Source organism: Empidonax traillii, unplaced genomic scaffold (genome assembly GCF_003031625.1).
Source record: "Empidonax traillii isolate 1590-97213 ecotype Southwest subspecies unplaced genomic scaffold, ASM303162v1 scaffold782:size294519, whole genome shotgun sequence".
Classification (NCBI taxonomy): Eukaryota; Metazoa; Chordata; class Aves; order Passeriformes; family Tyrannidae; genus Empidonax; species Empidonax traillii.
In genome coordinates, this window is record NW_020955975.1 from 190,867 (window position 1) to 209,742 (window position 18,876).

Here is an 18,876-nt window from a genome sequence, read left to right on the forward strand (position 1 = left end):
ATAATTCAGAGAAGATCAGTTTATTTGGAGTGTTATGGAACTGTAGGAGTGGGCTGAGAGTGTTCTTCTCTACTGTCCACAATTACAGCCTATGCCACTAGCATAACATAACGGGCAGTATTCTACAAATTCATTTATTACACTCAATGTTTGTAAATATATTTAAGTAATACTAAAGTTCCATTCAAAGGCTTAAAATCAACACTTTAGGCACCTGGGATAATTGGCATAATCTTACAGAAGATTAAATTTTTTTAAGCAAAAGGAATCCAGACATCTACTCAGCACATACCTTTCATTCTCTTCATAACTGTCAGAATCAAAGTTTCCCATAACTAACTCATATCAAACACTTAGAATAGGTATTGCTTTCCTTGGATTTAAAAACACCAAAAATTAACAACTACAAACATAATGAATCACAGAAAAATACCTACACTCTGATTAGTTAGAAAGGCCAGGGTTATACATTTTTTTAATACATTTAAAGACATATATCAGATAATTTGAAAATATAGCACAAAAGCCCATTACCTCAGAGATTCTACCCTAGTACTTCAGAACTTCTTTTTCAGTGTGAAGGAAACTGAATCATTCGCAAAAACAGAGACGTTATACTTAAGACTGGATTGTGGTTTTAATTCTAACTGGTTCATCTGCACTTTATTGAACAAATTAAGTCTAATTTCAACATCTCATAACACTTCACTGAACAACTATTTAACAGAACTCACAACAACTATCAAGGCACACAAGGACTTCATATATTCCTTTTTATTTGAAGCTTCCAAAACATCAATAATTAGACTTCACAACTTCCCACTGAAGAAGGAAACATTACTTTTATTTTATAAGCAGAGAATTTGAGTAAGAAATAATAAATCCACCTGGTAAAGTAATGAATGAAGCAAAGATTCTGACTTTTTTGCTCCATGCTGCAGCCACTACAATGCTGGACATTCATTTAGTGTTCTGCCACTTTGCTTTTATGTTTCAGTACAGTTGTAATGAGTTTCATTTTATTAAAGGTTTCTGTTGATAAATCACTATGAAGCCACAGAGATCAACTACAGTTACTAGAAATTTACATTAAGGTACACAAATTAACAGAAAGAAGATAGCCAGACTAACACAAAAAGAATACTATGGGAACATCAGCTTTACTAGGCCACTTCAGGACTTCAGCACCAGCCTAAGATACTCTCTATAAATTGAATGCCATTCTGTTCTGCTCCCACAGAAAACACAAAAACTCTTCTCCATACCTTCAATACTCAATACTTTACTCTTAATACTCTCAAAGCTATTACCTAGTTTTTAGAATTCAGTCAAAGAGTAATATTATGCCTGCTTCACCACAGACTATGGCTGGCTGCTACTCCTCCATACTTCCCACAACACCATGTTGTGCCATCAGGGAAAAATGTTCCAAGTCAAAGCAGTAGGTAGCAGGAGACAGGAGCCAAAAAACAGTATCTAGTGCTTAATTAATAGTCTGAGCCTATAGTTTTTTCTTGTTTTTTTTTTTTCCTGAAAGTAAGAGCTAGAACTGATTTGTCCCAGATCACTGACAGAAAAAGACTTGCTATTTAGTCATGCACCCAGCAGTTTAAAAAAAAAAAAAAAAAAAAAAAAAAAAAAAAAAAAAAAAAAAAAAAAAAAAAAAAAAAAAAAAAAAAAAAAAATCACAACTACACGGTTATATAAGAGCCGAAACCAAGCAATACATTCAGTTCACTTGTTATCTTTAGTTTTGAAAATAACCACTGAATTTGAATCACTCACCTTTGGCACACTGTTAAAAGGATCCAGGCAGTGAAAGGCAAAACTCTCCGACAAAGTTATATACACCACCGTCTGAAACAATAAACAATACATATTTTAGTTCTAGCACTAAATTTAGAAGACCTGCAACTAGGTAATTTAGTTTTCATGCTATCAAAATCTATGAGATGCTAAAGAGCAGGCAGAATGGCTTGAACTTGATTCACCTGTTTAGCACAGACTCCATTTCATATCTCAACCTTCGTTGAGAGAAGGTCATTTTAACCACAAACTATCCAAACCACCTAGAAACTCAGCCTTCATAATACTGAAAAAATCAGTCAAGAAATGGAATTAAAAATTTACCCTAGTTTTAGAAAGATTACATTTTACAAAGCACCATTATCTTCACTTTCATATTAGTCAGTTTACCTTGTCTGTATTTCCTAAGAGAAAGGAAATGCCATTACATGTGGAAAGAACGTACACCAGCAAAAGCATAGCCAGCAATTTTGTGGGGCATCTGAGTATTTCCACCCAGGAGGTGCTCACACACACTGGGATGTGTAATCCAGACGGATTAGTACCACATGTGGCTTGGGACCCTCTGACACAAGAGACAGCGACCCAACAAAAGTGAGCTCCGACAGAGGTGGCAAAGCTGTTTGTAGGGTTGGAGAACTTCGCTGAGGGAAATTCTGGCTGGATGCAAAGAAGCCACAAGGGTTGCTAAGCACAGCCACATGCCCCCTGAAAAGTGATGAGTCTTCTTCCCATGCCCCAAATTCTACTGGACATGGCCCCAGCTGCAGCCTCAGCCCTGCCAGGAGATGGACGGAGCAAACCTCTAGAGGTCCCTCCTGGCCTCTGTTGTTGTTTTAAGTGTTTTATGCTACAAAAGTTGCTGTTCAGAAGAGACTTTAGAGCACTTAAACATTTCTTCTAACTCCATAGGGTGTCTGACAAATTCAGGCAGCATAAACCCATTAAGATGCAATTGAAAAAGAAAAAAAAAATTCTGAGCAACTTCCTGTGCTGCAGCCTCTACCTCATAAGGAGGATGTGTTACAACTCCTACAAAACCTGAGGCCACTCATGCACAAATGTTTCTGTTCAAAGTCTTTTCTGAACAGATTCCAACCAGTTGTCACTCTACAAAAGCACCATATGAAGAAATTAAACTTAAAGGAGCAATTCATCCAATGATCCCATGCATCATAGAGAAGCAGGGGAAGAATAAAAAGTATTAACAAAGGTACTATAAATACCTTACACAGATGTTTAAAAGTGAGATTTAGACTTCCACTCATTAATAAGTGGAGTAAGAGAACTATTAAAGCCCCAGTTTGACAGATATTTAAACATAAACATATTGTTAGGAGGTAAAGCATGAGAGACTCTGCCCCTCAGCTCCTGGCAGATCACTCCCTGTTCCCCAGCAGCGGCAAGGGGAGACAAAGCATTTCCAACCCTCCTGAAAAACACAAGATTAAAAAAACCCCAAACAAAACCCAACAAAACAGTAATGGAGGGTAGCAAATAATGAGGAAGTGTTATTCCAACAGAAGAGCCTCCTAATCCAGTTCAGCGCCTGGATGAAGATATGCCTGTGACAGCAGAAAGCAGACAGGACTGGACAGTGACCAATCCCTTCTCCTCTGCCAGGCAGTGGCTGGAATACCTGCCATCCCACCTGTGTTTTCTGCATTCTGCAGACACAGACTGCAGGCAAACCACACTTTGCTATATCAGTTTTTCTAACTGATTATAGACCTTAACTGTGTTCTCACTGAAAACTGGTCTACTGAAATTATAGGGCAGATATCAACTTGGAAAGATACTTTAATAAATGAAGGGACAGTAAAACCCGGAGGCAGATCAAACATATTTTCCTGCTGGCTGAGTATTTTGTAGTACATGTTTTTCTCCTGTCAATAATACAAGGACATTTTTAATATTAATGGGGAAAAGTAAAAAAAAAAATGAAAGTCTTCGTTTTTTGGTAAAAATCTTCTGAATAGTACTACCTTTTCTTACCTCACAAATTATCTACTGCCCATTACTATCTATCACTGAAAAGCTATACCAAGCCTCTGGTATTTTTGTTGGGGTTTTTTTTTGTTGTTTCGTTTTGTTCCTTAAAGAAAAACCCAACACTCTCTCAATTACTATTTTCACCTTCACAAATGCACATTTGTACGTAGAATGTGTGTTTGAAAGTGAGTCAAAAACCAATACTGTTCATCAGCAATACTTGAAAAACTAATCTTGTATTTATTAGTTAAATAGAGAGGAAGTATAGTTGGGGAAAAGAAAAAGAGTCCAAATTTCATCTAAACATATAAGAAAAGAATGAATCATGTTTATCTCAATGTAACAACGCTAACTTCCTTCTGTACAGCAAGAATGGTTCAATTTTGCAGCTCAATTAACACACACTAAAAGTAGCTCAGAATGTCAATGGTTACAGTGGACAGAGTCAAAAGAAGATGCACAAGCAAAACCTCATTTCTACCAACACTTTGATTGAAATAAAGTTCTGTTAATCTAAAAGACACACAAGCACAAGACGGAGATTGGTCTCTGTCTTCCCTGGGCTCAATTTTGTTGTATTGTGACCTCCATTTCTATTTTTCTCTTAATAAAAATCTTCACTTTGCTTTGGTAGAGCTATAGGAAGTTTTCTGTTATGAGTCACACCAACAGTCACTTCCTCAGAATTGTAGCCAATTTCCACCACACACCTCCACAGACCAAAACTTCACCTAAAACATTGTGACTTGCCAAGTGACTCAAATTCAGGATGGAAACTTGGACCTCAAATATTCACTTATATTTTAAATATGTTCCTTGAAATAATCTTTCAGTTACAGAAGTTCAAGACTTTTCTTCTCAAAGGGCAATAAATGGAAGCAGTGGTTAGGGTTTAGGGACTACCTGCCCCTAGGCAGAGTCTGCACCACAAATGGGGTTTTCTGATTGTTCTGCTGTGTCCTACCAGCCAGGATGACCGATAGAAATATTTGATAGCAAATTGGGATTGCTGGGGGATGAACTGTTAAACTTTTGAGAATACAAAAATCATCTCCAACCACCTTCAAAAGCATATGGGGCAGAATATGGGGCAAACACTGTCCACCCGAAAGACAAAGCGACACAACATTAGAAACCTTGGGAAATCAAGTCAACAACTTTTTTTGAATGGCAGCAAACACAGGCACAGAGCTTGGCAGTCATGTTCCATGGCATCCCCAGTGCCCATCACATCTGTATCATTTAGCATGATGCCCATTTGTCACACCTCACTCAATATATATACTACTGCAGTAATGTCGGCCCTACTGCATGCAAAATGCCACAGCTCCTTACCACTCATGCCTGCCTTCATATCCTCACTTTACTTGAGGCCCAGAGCAGAGGAACAGAAGACAGTGATAAGGAACAGAAACAGCAGAGTATAGGAATTGGATGAACACACGATTACAAACATGCAAGGAAGAAAGACAAATTTGTCCACACCTTAACAGTAACCTCAGTGACTCATTTGTTTTCTAGATCAAGGTCTTCTGAACACAAGAACTATACAAATCCCACTGTAAAAAGCCCTTTTCAATAGTCAGAAATAAAGTTTGAACGTGAAGCTTGCGAACAAGCACCAAAAGGTAAATAGCAGGAACATCTAAGCACCTTATATTTTACTGTGTAATCTTTAAGGATGACAACCTCAAAGAATAAACTAGGGCCCTTGTAATGAATGCACTACAAGTAACATCCAGTTATTAACCGCCTCTCCTTTCACTAATAGCTCTAATGTGCCCCATTTTCTTTATCTCCATGGCTAAAATCCAGATTCAGCCTTACAGCGCCTATTTCGATGACAAGTCTCTCAGGCTCTCTTCCCAGTACCAACCCACCTCCTTTTTATTCCTGACATGAAATCGCTAAAATAATCTCTTTGATACTTAATATGCTAATACACAAGAATGATCTGACCATAAACCTGTACCGCATAGAGTGGAAATTTTAACTCCAATTGACGTATTACTGCTGACCTTCTGGATAACAAATGAAAAGCATCACATTAATACAAATTCTCCTGTGGAGAAGATCAAGCTGGCAATCTGCCAGTTCATTACACCATCTAGTTTCACTCCAACATTAAATATTGCCTTTCTTTGTAATTGACTGAAATACACTGGAGCATTTGCAGGTAACCACTTTGGGCTATTAAAGTATTCCATTAAGACTTCTCCATTAGGCAGATATTTCAAATGAAGTTACATCAAAATAGGCTATGTTCAAAATATTTTAACTATGCAGACAATTGGGCAAGCACAATCCAGTTTCATAGAGCAGCAGACAGATCAGCCTAAGTACTCAAAAGCTCAAATTTGCCTGAATTTGTTTAAAGGGAAAAGAAACCTGCCAAATTTATTTAAGACTCTACTATATGCTCAATATTTTAAGCCTTCTAGTCATATATATCCTTTCAAAACTCATTTAATATTACCTTCTTCTAAAGCTAAGAAAATGGTAATATTAAAATAATACTACAGTTACAGACTCACTATGTAACACAGGGAGAAAACAGAAAGGAAGACTGGATTCACATCATATTTAAGGTTTCAGAAAGGCAGCAAATTGCAACGCTTCATTATAATACGTGTAAAACAAACAAAAAATGTTAAAATCCTTTTATATTATGTACTCTACACAACTAAGCTTTTCTTCTCTTAAGATTGTGGTTCCTTAACAAAAAAAAGAGCAAGTGAAACGAGGTACGTGAATAAGTTCACTGCCTTGCATGCAGAAAAGACTGCCAGATACTTAGAACACTGGAAAATATTTGAACTTGTATGCCAGCTGCAAAAATGAGAATAGCCCTTGAAGCAAAGACAAATTTCTGTGTTTAAATGGGTTTTTTTAGGCAGTCCAGATTTGGAGCCATCACCAGAGGCTGCACAGTTCAGCCTGAGAAATCTGTGTCTCTTCTGAACCATGCAGGAGTTTATGCACCTTCTCTGTGCTCCTACCTGCCACACCGGAGCTGCAGCACACCTCCTGGCCGTGCTGTTTGCATCGAAGAGGAAGCAGTCGGACAGGTATCACTGGCCATTCAAACAAGTATTTTATTTTCTGGGGTGGGGGGGGGACACGAGTAGGAAGAGAAACGCAGGTAGAGAAAACATGCTTGTCTCACACATCACATACAACCGAAGAGGCTACACTGACCTATATTTTCATGTAACTCCTGCAGTCAAATGCATATTTTCTACAGACTGGTGCATGCATGATATTTTTTCATAAAACAAGACTATTTTTTACATCTGCTTGCACAACCACCAGCTCCTGATCTACTCAGCAAACACAAGTAGCTGGTTGTCTATATAATATCAGTATTTAAAATAAATACTGCCAGTGTCAGATGACTTGTACATATATCCTCCAAATACATCAATGACTACAACCTTTTTAAACTGGAAAGAAATGAGGAGGGTTACATCTGTTAGTGACTGCACCTGCTAAGAATTCTACAACATTTATTTGTAAAAATCCACATTATTTTAAGAGGAGTCACATACTTCGTACATTCTTTCAGCTCTCTTCTAAAAGTCTGAGCTATTAAATAGCTATTAAAAGCTATCAGCTGATGCTGATACCAAATTACTACCTAAAACTCACTGTAATATGCAATTTTTTTAATTTCTGGGTTAAGCAGGATTTTCGATCTTGATACTTACTGATATTGATCTAATTCATGTTTGATTATGCTGAGCTGCAAACTTCCAGGGCAACCCCTGCCTGAGAAAAAGAAAAAACCCACAAAGCAGAGTGGATAAATCATGAATAAGAGGCCAGGAAGCTTGCTGCCCAGGAAGGCTACAAACTCTTTGAGAGGACATGTAATACTGCAGTCTCAAAAGCAAACAACCCCTACCCCTGCCCAAAAACCCATACATTATTGTTCAGACTGATAATTAGGCACCAAAATAAGTGCAAGCTCTGTCCAATCACTCTGCAAGCTGAAGGAAGCTCACAACAAAGGTACTATGCCACCAAGATAGCCCCACATTTTTTAAGTGTTCCTATTCAAGAACCACGTGTGAAAGGTGAAGTACTCAAACTCTGGTTTATATCAATTTCCTGATTTTTCCTCTTGCATTACAGTAAGGAAATGGATCTCACAATCTTTCTTGTTCTCTTTATTTAAAGGGTTTAGAAGCTGGCTATGTAAATATAATTATAAATATCCCTAAAGCCCACATAGGAGAAGCAACAAAGGTCTTGATTTATGCTTAGGATGGCTCTAACCAGCTCAAAAACCCTTGAAAATGCACCCTGAAAGACCTGCATTACTAATTATAACTGCCAATAGATAAGCAGAAACCAAACTATATGTACCAAGGCTATTCATAAACTCTGAGCATCTCTAGGGAAAGGTAAGGATTAGGCTTCAGCCTTAGGTAATACTTAACTAAGCATGCTTCTCAGGCCATAGTTTGAACATGAGATAATTATTTTGGTTTCCTTAATAGGATACTTTATTATTCAAATTACAGATTTCATTTTCAGCAGCATCTTAGCATCTATAGCTAATTACTTCTCTTCAGAATTTTATAAACTAGTATTTTGTACATACATTCTAATAATTGGTTCTATTTGAACTTCAGCCTTTTTCTGATTGATAATTTAAGGTTTTGTTTGTAAAAACTGCACAACGACAGTCTTTTCCATTAAATATAAAATCAGCTCAGAGTCTTTGAGAATGACCTCACTGGTTAACAACTCATCAGCCCAAGCAGCTCCTTCCCAAATCTATTTTTCCTATTGCATCTTTAAGTAAAACATTGTAAAGGCAAAGACATATAAGACCCACTGAATCATACCAGTCCTCCCAGACCTCTCTACTCAAGTTTGAGCTTTCAATTTGATACTTCGGATTTTAGGACAACAAAAAGCATCTTAATACACTCTTTACAGTAATCTAGTAATCTGCACATGTAATTTACCGAAAATGCACGCCTCCACTGGAAAAAGCCATTCACAGATGCCTTTTTGGAGAAGTGAAAACCACATACTCCAATGAATTAACTGCCACAGAAGGATGTAACACTAACTTAGTAACAGAGAAACAGTAGGGAGAGAGAGCTGGTTACCACTCGTGGCTAAGACGACTAGGTTTAAAATAAGTAAAGAAATCTCACAGTTACACAGTTTGAGAAGACTTGTTTTGGGGTGAGATGTAACAGAAAACAGACTGTAGCAGGGCCTACAGACAGTCAAATAAGGCACACTTAGCCCACTGGCAATTCAAAGTTAAAGGCTGACTGCAGTCCTTATTAGAGTTCCTATTCTGGCAAATTATTAATCCTTCCTTAGTCCCAAGAAACGCCTGAGTTGCTAGGATCACTACTTCCCAAGAACACAGTTCCCCAAAACACCTGATTTTTTTCTTCCAACTTAACCATCAGAAAAGCAGTTGAAGCAGTTTTTGCCTAAACCACCAGAAATTTTGCTTCAGGTTGACAACAAGAAGAGAAACATTAATACAGCCTTGGTTTCACCACAGCACGCAGCAGCTCTAGCCGCAGGCTCTGCTATTATTGCTGTTTGAAAGATAACTAGGTATTCCAAAATCTCACCATACCCAAATAAAATTTGGCAACAGCCCACCTTCTGAGGTTTTTAGCAGTGATTTTCTCCCTTTCATGTCTCATACTCATTTGATGGTGTCTTATTCTACTTATTTTAATCATGCCAATTCAGTGGCAGATTACAAATGAAAATGCAATAGAAACATTGAAGGCCCTGTAACAATAGTCAAAACAAAGATTTCCTATGGCAGCTGTCAAACTAATGACATCTCCAAAGCTATCTAAGTACAGTATCTGGGCAGAAATCCAATTATGTCAATTCTGTCTGAATACTCCAAAAGAGAGTCCTACTGGGGTTAGAAGTGGAAATAATTTTAAGCGCAGATTAGCTACATAAGCAGCTCCACTCTTGAAACCAGAACAAGAGACCAAAATCCTAAAGGCATGACATTTATCTGGACACAAGGGAGAGGGGAAAAAAGAGCTGTTAGACATCTGGCAAAAGGTCAAAGCCAATTACCTTGTCCAGATTTGCCCCCCAAGATAATAACTTCCAGGTTCACTTCTTTGAAAAAAAGACATATTGACTCAAAGTAATTACAAATATTTCTGCTTACTTCTACATCCTCCACTATCATTTTGTTTCGAAACTTCTATTTCCCAATAAAACATTAACAGCAGTAGTATAACATGACAACTTCCATGAAGCGTGAAATAAATTTATCTAAAATATACATAAGAGAAAATAATATTCTCCCTTTTTTTGACAGAGGGTATCCAGGGCTTTTAATTCAAGAATATGATATCTCACTGACTTTGTTGCTTTCCTTAAGCCATTTCAACTGCTGATTTCCCTTTCACCTTGGAAGTTAGTGCTTAATTATGTGGCAAATTCAGTTTGCTGAACCGTGCCATAGGATTCTGTTTATTTGTTGTTTTAAAGCAGACAAGGATCAAGGCAGAAGGGGGGTGGAAACAGCCTTTTAATTCAACTAAGAAAAAAGATACAAGGACTTTTTTTTCTTTCTTTGCAAGCATATTAAAATAACTGTTCTTGAAACTACAGATGAACATAAATTTATCTGTTTTTTAAATTAAACTATTCAAGGGACTGCTATGAAACTAAAGAAAAAACTGCATATGCCAAGTAACTGGAGCAATATATATTGCTTGGTAAATACATTCTACCTAGAAACATATCTCTATTATGAATAAACCCTTAAATAAATATAAATATATTATAAATGAATGATGATGAAAAATAGCAGACTCTGATTAGACAAAGATTCTAATCCTGATATGTCTGCAGAATGGAGAATGCTTTCAAAGGTAAGGATATAACTCACTTCGCATATATCATAAGTGCTTCTGCTATCAACATGGATATAAAATTCAAGCGAATGTCAAGCATTCATTATGAATGGGCCTATATTTAGGATTACTCCAGGCTTGTGCTTCTTTCACCAAGACTCACACAGTTAGAGGTGGGTGTTTTCTGTTGCTGTTTGATTGGGTTTTTTTCCTGACCACAGTCATTAAGGAAACTCAGAAAAAAAGAACTCTTTTTGCTCAAAATGTGGTATGTTCTAGAGTGTACAACTAATTAAAAAAGAAACTTAACACCCCCCCCCCCCCCCCCCCCGAGACAATACACAAATGCAGGGTTGCACTCCAGAACTCAAGATAGCCTTAATTCAAAATCAGTGCCAGCAAGGAGCACCTACCATCTTCACCTGCTCAGGGCACTTAATCTCAAAATCCTTTCCCGAGGTATTCACAGACACCCCTTTGCAAGGCAGTAGTTTTGGATATTACCAATTTGGACCAAATTCAAATCAGTAACCCACCATGTTTTCTTCTGTTAAAGCATAACTCCCAATATCAAACAATAATTTTAACTAAACTTGTTATTAATATACTTTATTGTATTTACTTACAATGAAAATAATAGTTTATTTAAAATAGTTTCCAACTGAATCATGCAGTCAATGAGACTGTCAGAAACATTTTGACAAAGCCTAGAGCAAAATTCTTGAGCTACAATTTTGCACTTTTTTGAAGTTTAAGGATATATACAAGGAATCTATTTGTTTCCAGATCTTTATTATATGAGATTTCATTTTTGCATTTCCTCTCTAGCACACAATGAGCACAGTATCATGAATCCTCCTTCATGTCACATAGGCACTGCAAATCCAATTATGACTCTATTAGGTCTCATTTAAATCCCTACAGTAGGACAATAAACTGAACAAAATGAGCATCAGCACGTTTTTCAACCATCTTTACAGTATGACATAGCTAGCAATCATAGCTTAATAAAACTTCATTTACAAGAAAGGTAGCTCTGAATTTTTTTTCTCTGCCAGCATTTCAGAGAGACTTGGGAAATGCCTCTTCTTCCAACTATCCCTTGAAGAAGCCAGTTGGCCATTGCTATTTCATGCTTCTCAAACACTGCTGCCTTCTGCTTGTGGCACAGAAGTTTTCCTGTCTCAATGCTCAAAATGTATGTAAACCCTACTAATAACCACCAAGCAAAATTCAACATTTACTCCAATGGCGTTCCAATTGTTGTTTTCTTGTTTGTTAGGCTCTGTTTTTCTTTTGTTTGTTTGTTGTTTTTCAAAGATTTCCTGGGTAAGGAATCCTTTGATGGAGGGTGACACCAGATTGGAAAGTAGAGAGGGGAGATCAAAACAAAACCCCACCAATCTGAAGGATACTGAAAAGATGATGGTATTTTTAAAAACAAGCTCTTATCCTATCTGAGTGTAAAAAACTATCATTGCTAAATATTGCAAAGTAAATCTGCACAACTTTCAGAAGCTCTGAATGCTTCACCACTTCAGTGCACATCATTTATGGATACGTAATAATCATGTGTCCCTCTACCTTCATTACAGTCTTTACAAAGCTCATCCCACTACCCAAGCACTAATGTTTATAGATGTCCAGGTCTGTCCTTTCTTATGGGAATAAATAACCCAAAAAAAAACAAATAAAAAAATCCCTCATTTGTAGTTAGCATTCGCCACAGACAAAGCTCTCCCTGAAGGATACACAAAAGCCTTGCTGAATAGTTCTTTCTTAATAGCTGACCTGACTAAATCATCTTCCTCATTCAGGTTAGAAATCAAAATGTCATGATGACATTTAAACACATGATCTGTTGTTAAAAAACAAAAGCCAGGAAAACATATGCTGTCTACTTTCAAACATACTCCCAAACACTGTTTCTAGGACAGAAAGGTTCAAAGTTTCAAGAACAGATTTTAAAATAGTTCAGTCATTTCATTAAGCAATTTTAGTTACAATTTTATTAAATTCTGTCCTTTACATGCCTACTGACAACCTGAGAAAGAGGTAAATTCCAGGCTGAGGGAGAGAGGATACTGATAGAAGAAAGGAGGGCAATTAAGCAATTCCAAGGTTCGTACTCCAATTCCACAGTTAAAATTGGAAGATCTGGGTGAAAGCTTTCTCTGGGCAGAGGAGATCATAAAGACAACAACATTGATTTTTTTTTTGTTTTTTCCTTTCTGCTAGAAAAGGAAACAAAAGAGGGAGGCATTTTCCCATGCATATTACTAACATGAGCTTTTTTGGAGTATTTCCATAGGGTTTTTTCTGCACGCTCTTTAAAATCTTTAAGGACTTTAAGGACCCTAAGGAACAGAAACCTCACTAACAGAAATATGAAGATACCAGCTTCACAATCCAAATGTCTTTGCCCAGAAATCAAGCTAAGAGTATCATCTCAGTTTTTTAAAACTAATAAAGATCTGAAAATTGTACTTCTAAATCATGGTTAACTTTAAAAGGAGGCAGAATGATATCTCCTCCTTTCTGCAGCATGTTAATTAGATTTGTTTTCTTTGTAGTTTAACATTCCTTTCAATAGGCTACAATGGCAAATATGGGTCCTTTAACAAGAACGCATCCTCTAGGGAAGTTACATCTCTCAAACTGCAAAAGAGCACAAACATCCCACATGCCTGAGAACCCAAAGTCTATTGCCATGAAGCCTAAGAGTAACAATCTCAGAAACTCACTGTCAATTGCTAAAGCATACACACAATTTTTCTTCAAACAAATCAGTTATAGCAACCTTTCATTTAGATCAGCACACATGCCACAAGTGCTTTCTTCTTGAGAAATATAAAGTAACAGTTCCCAGTAAAATTAAGTGTTTTCATAAATAGAATCTATATACAGACTATGAACATAGCAAGTGCTTAAATTATAGCTACTGTATTTTTAGAAGCACTAGGTACCTTAAGAAAGCAGTACAACAAGCTTCACATTCTTAGCACGTTTGACATATGGTGGCAAAAAAAAAAAAAAAAAAAAAAAAAAAAAAAAAAAAAAAAAAAAAAAAAAAAAGAAAAAAAAATCACTGCAGGAACAGACATCCTGTGCGAACAGGATTCAAAATTCTGGTGATGGTCCAACAGTCAGAAGTAAACATACCCCAGTGAAACAATATGAAGGACAAAAAGTCTGATGCATCATCTAGTACTGGTTCTATCCCCATAAATGGGGTGTACCACTCATTCCTTTGCCAAAAAAAATTATTCTCACCTTATGCTTTATTAACTTGCAGTAACTTTACATGTGCAAACGTAGTTGTTCAACTAGAATTACCCTTATGCTTCCTGCTGATGACAGGCATTAATCAGTTCAGGAAAGTTCAATCAATATTTAACATTCCAAAATATACCTGAAACAAAGAAACTTGAGCCTATTTATTTTTCTTAAAGACATATGACTATCTCACTTTGTGAAATACAAAGGAAAGAGAGGACAGAAAAAAATCACCCTCCAGAGTACATACCCACCAAAATTCCTAGCTGTGTTTCTATACCTATAGCTGATCAGTAACAAAGCTTTAAATAAGATAGTGTCACACTTATAAACTGTAAGAAAAAATGTTACACCCTTTGTTTCGGCTTTGCCACCTAAAAAAGCTGACTGGTTTCATCACAGAAACGAGATTCCCCTTTTCTGCAGAATACAACCTGATGGGAGCTTCAAATTAGCACACTGGGCCTGAGAACCAAACTCAAAGCTGTCACAGAGCAAAAACATCTCCTGTTTGAATGAAGCCTCAGAATCTGGAAGGAAGAATCACCTCAAAAGAGGGTGGTATTGTTTCTTTGTCCAGCCTTTCAACGTACCCCCAGGCAAGAAACCTTCTCCTTCCTATCAATGCTCTCCTTGGAGCAGAGAGGCAGAAGGACTGTCTGGACCTGCTATTTGAAGACAACTTACACAGGCAAGCAGTAGAGTAGGTAATCCCGACATAAACATCAGCTTTAAAAAGTTACTGGCACATGTTACTAAGTCAAGTTTATGATGTCACATTAAAGAACAAGTCATCAGACTAATACACACACATCCACAAACTTTGAAAGACATCTTGTGTACCTATACAAAAGTTATACTGAAAAATGGAATGAGATCATTAAGTCCTCAAAAATCAATCACAAGACTTCTGTGATTCTCAGCAGGGCAGGACTTCCCCCACAGCTGCAACAACTGACTCAGGCTAATTACCACCAAATGTTACAAAATAATCCTTCACTAAAAAAGAACCAACCACCAAAAAAATCCAACCACATGCATCTATGGTTTCAAAGAAAACCTGCAGAACTAGAACTATGTGTAAATTGATGGCCTAAGGGCAGCGAGAGTTCTGCTTCAGGTCTACAGAGCTTCTCCAAACACTACCAACAGGTAAACAAGAGTACAAATCTACCAGGGATATGTTTTGATTGCCATACCATGTTATCACATCTTCATTAGTGCCATTACCTGCAATATCTAGCTTAAAGTTTTGATGGACATGCAATCACAATTTCATTTCAGAGGGGTCTGCCTCATTGATCCTTGCTGGTGTCTTCAAAGCGAGAGCTTGGACAGCAGATGTAGTCTTATAGAAAGGGGTTGGTAAAGACTCCATGCCTTGCATACAATACAGAATGGGAGACTGGTGTGACAACTCACAGGAGCAGGTTGAGCAGTCAATAGTAGAGGAAGAAACAGGACAAGAACAGCTGAAATGTAAAAGGAACAAAACTGAAAGAGATGCAGAAAGTTTTTACGCAATTAGAAATTCCCTGCACAGACAGGGAAGGAAAAATACACAGAAGAGCTTTGTAGAGTTTAGTTTTCTTAAGCTGGATGACAAACAACCATCAATTATTACAGTATTCAGAACAATTTGACAGAAAATAAGGGTTAGGTAGTAATAGCTTTGGTGCAGACATTGTTTTTATGCACTGAAATTGCAGAGATAATACATTCAAGAAAATTTATCCACAATAAAGTAAACACTTTCCATCTACACTGAGTTTTACACTAAAAGATCTCAGGTTTTAGCTAGGGTTTTGCATTTGACAGCTTAAACTGTAATCCTGAAAGATGAAATACTAATGAATTCAAGCCAGTCTTTCAGAAGGGAAGAACTGGGGAAACGTTTGTTGCTAATTCAGATCCAAGTCAGAGACACATGATGAAAATGTTTAGCATACAGCGATTCTTCAAATGGCTCACTATGTGTTCCATTTTGTGACTGTTTCTTATTTAAGTTTCTTTGAATACACACAAGATTTTTAGAGAAAGTGAAAGAAGAGATTCCAAAGAAATGTGTGAAGAAAGAGGACTACCAAATAAAGTGTATGTATACTCCTCTTAAACCACTTCAAAATCAGTTTCTATATGGATGGCAATTTGAGAAGTGTATTACCATTCTGACACAGAACCTTATGCTTCAAGATTGTTTTGTGTGTAAAGCAGGTAAAGCTAAAAACTCTAAAATGTCTTTTTATTTTATTCCTACCAAAACACACAGAAATTGCATTTCAAAAATGCCAAATTCCTGATCTCAAATAAACATTATATTGAATCCATGCTTAACGTTGCATACAGTGTTACAGAATTTCAAAAGCAAAGAACAATGACTTATTATTATTGTGGAGTGTTTTATTTATACTCCGGAAGTCTTTAAGTGGAATACAGATATGAACTGAGGTTTTGTATTAAAAAAAGTTTGCTGAAATTATTTTGAAAGAATCCTTTGTCTCAGAAAGAATAAGGTCATAAGAATCATTTCACACACCAAGAAAAAAAACCCAAAACCAATATTCAGAAGGAAAGGATATAGTTTTCACCTCCTTCAAAATGCCATGAATTTTCCAACAGCTGCCCACCGCCCCCCACAAAAGGATATGCTATCAGCATCACAAAGCTCCCACTCTGTATCCATTCACGCCCCTGACCATGTCTTCTGACCAGAAGAGCTGCCCCGTGGTCCGGAGCACCGTGGCGCGCACACAGATCCCAAGTGCAGCTCCTGGCCCTCCTGCCTGCCACCTGCAAGAGTCAGAGTTCCTGCTCCTTGACTCTCACAAGAAGATCTATCCTCATCAAACTGATTTATCAATTAACAGAGACCTAACGTATCAGTATTTTCCAGTAAGAAGGAAAACATTTTTCCACCAAAAGGCTGTGTGAGAACATCAGAAATGCTGGTAATTATATACACATGTAAAAACTGCTGCTTTACATCACTGAAGACCATTCCTTTGCCATCACATTTTTGTTACAACTGGAGCACACAAACATATGCTTTCATTCAAGGTCAGAAATGGCAATTAACTACCACCAGCAAGTTAAATTGAACCATGGAGATGATCTAAGAAGGAAGAAACTCAGAATCTTACCAAAAGCCTTGGGTTTTCATACAAGAGCATAAGGGCTGTGGGTTGGAAGTGGTTAGGAACAATTACTGTATCCAGGTACAACACTTTTTAAAAAGAAAAAACTGGAGAAAGGATTTAGTAGAGTAACATGATTTCCCCTGTGAACCCTCTCTTATTGCTACAGGAAGACAGAATTAATTTTAACAAATTCTACCAGCTAAGCAACTACTGTAGCAAAATACTAATCATTCAAATTACTTACTTCACAAGTAGGTTCCCCCTCTTTCTAGATAAAGAAAATTTCAAAATTAATCATCCTTGAATCTGAAGAAAACTCACAGAATTTGTGTAAGCTTACATGAACACAACTGATCGTAATAAACTTTGTTAGTTTGTCCTCTGCAAGAAGGAGACGCTTTTTCTAACTAAAACCTGACACAATTTCTCCAAACATCTTTTCTGCATTTAAAAAGTTTTCATAAAGTCTCTGGGATTAAAAATAACCCTGGTACAAATGTCTTCAGTAATGCTTCCTCAGCTTTTACTAACCAACAAAAGCTTAAGAAATACAGGCGAAGTACAATCAATACAGAACCTTTTAAGGAGACACAGCATGTATATAAAAAACCAGTTCAACAATACATAAGAATTAAGTTCAGGCATTAAAGTCTGAAAGAGAGGTTTAGGCACAAAAGGGGTTGGAAATGAAGAACTGAAAATGATAACAGTTGCCAGTAGCAAAAAGATGCTCAGTATTTCTTACCATCTCCCAGAAAAAAACGACAGTCCATCTGAAATTAGTGCATATTTTCAAACACAAATTACACCTACACCTTGCTGCATTAGGATGGTGGCTCAGAAGTAAGCACACAATCCCTCCAGCAGAATGTACTTCAAAGCCTCCCCCCTCCTCTGCCTACAGAGCTCAGCAAGAGATAAAATTGAGAATGTGGTTTTCATTCATTTCTTCCAGGCACTCTAAAATTCACACATGCACCTCAGAGTGGCTTGAAATCTGGCATACCATATGGCAGTACACTTGTCATTTCCAGAAATATGTTGAATATGGGTTCCAGAGATATAAAGTCCTAATAAAAAATAAAGAGAAACAAAACAAAACCAAAACTCCTGAAGCCAACAAATTCTGCTCAAACGCCACCAGCTTTATACTGTGCACAACTGGAGAGCCTGGGCTTTGATCAGGCTTCAAAGAACCTCTTCATTTGCCCCAGAAAATAAATCTGATGCCTTAGCTTGTGAAGGCTTATTTCCCTACTGTTTTGCAACTCTGTAAAGTTATTTACACTTGCCTTAAGTGAGACTGAAGTAGAAATGATACATCAACATCAATAGTAGAATTTTACAAACACATTGCACTTGAAGCACAAAGTAAATGATTTACAAGCTGCAAAACAGCAGAGAATCAGGATCAAGAGTTTTATGGCTATTCCAGTGTGAACCAACTGAAGAAGAAATAATTACTTATTCCCATTCCTGCATACAAAATTTAATGGTGCACATGATGAAGTAACATACAAAAAAAAAAAAAAAAAAAAAAAAAAAAAAAAAAAAAAAAAAAACACCACTAAAAACATCATACCAGAAGAATTAGCAAACAGATTTCTTTTAAACCTGAAAAAGAAATAAGGCTCCCCTGCTGGTTGAAATAATCACAGAGCCTCCAAGCTCAGCAAATTAGAGTGAAATTTCAAAAAAAATTGGCGGAGCTGAACTAAACATCTTGCTGTTGCCAAAATGAGCAAGTCCTGTGCTCTAGGTAAAAAGCAACTAATTCATCCTTCTACGATAAT

General features: G+C 37.0%; 1 protein-coding gene across 3 annotated transcripts in view; it reads right to left on the reverse strand.

Annotated features, from left to right (window-relative positions):
* Positions 1-18,876, reverse strand: part of NCK2 (NCK adaptor protein 2) — an 85,579-nt gene that overhangs the window by 51,044 nt on the left and 15,659 nt on the right. For all 3 annotated transcript variants that reach the window (XM_027901394.1, XM_027901392.1, XM_027901393.1), the window contains exon 2: positions 1,786-1,857. The gene's annotated coding sequence lies outside the window, so the exon portion shown is untranslated. The remainder of the gene's footprint in view (positions 1-1,785; positions 1,858-18,876) is intronic.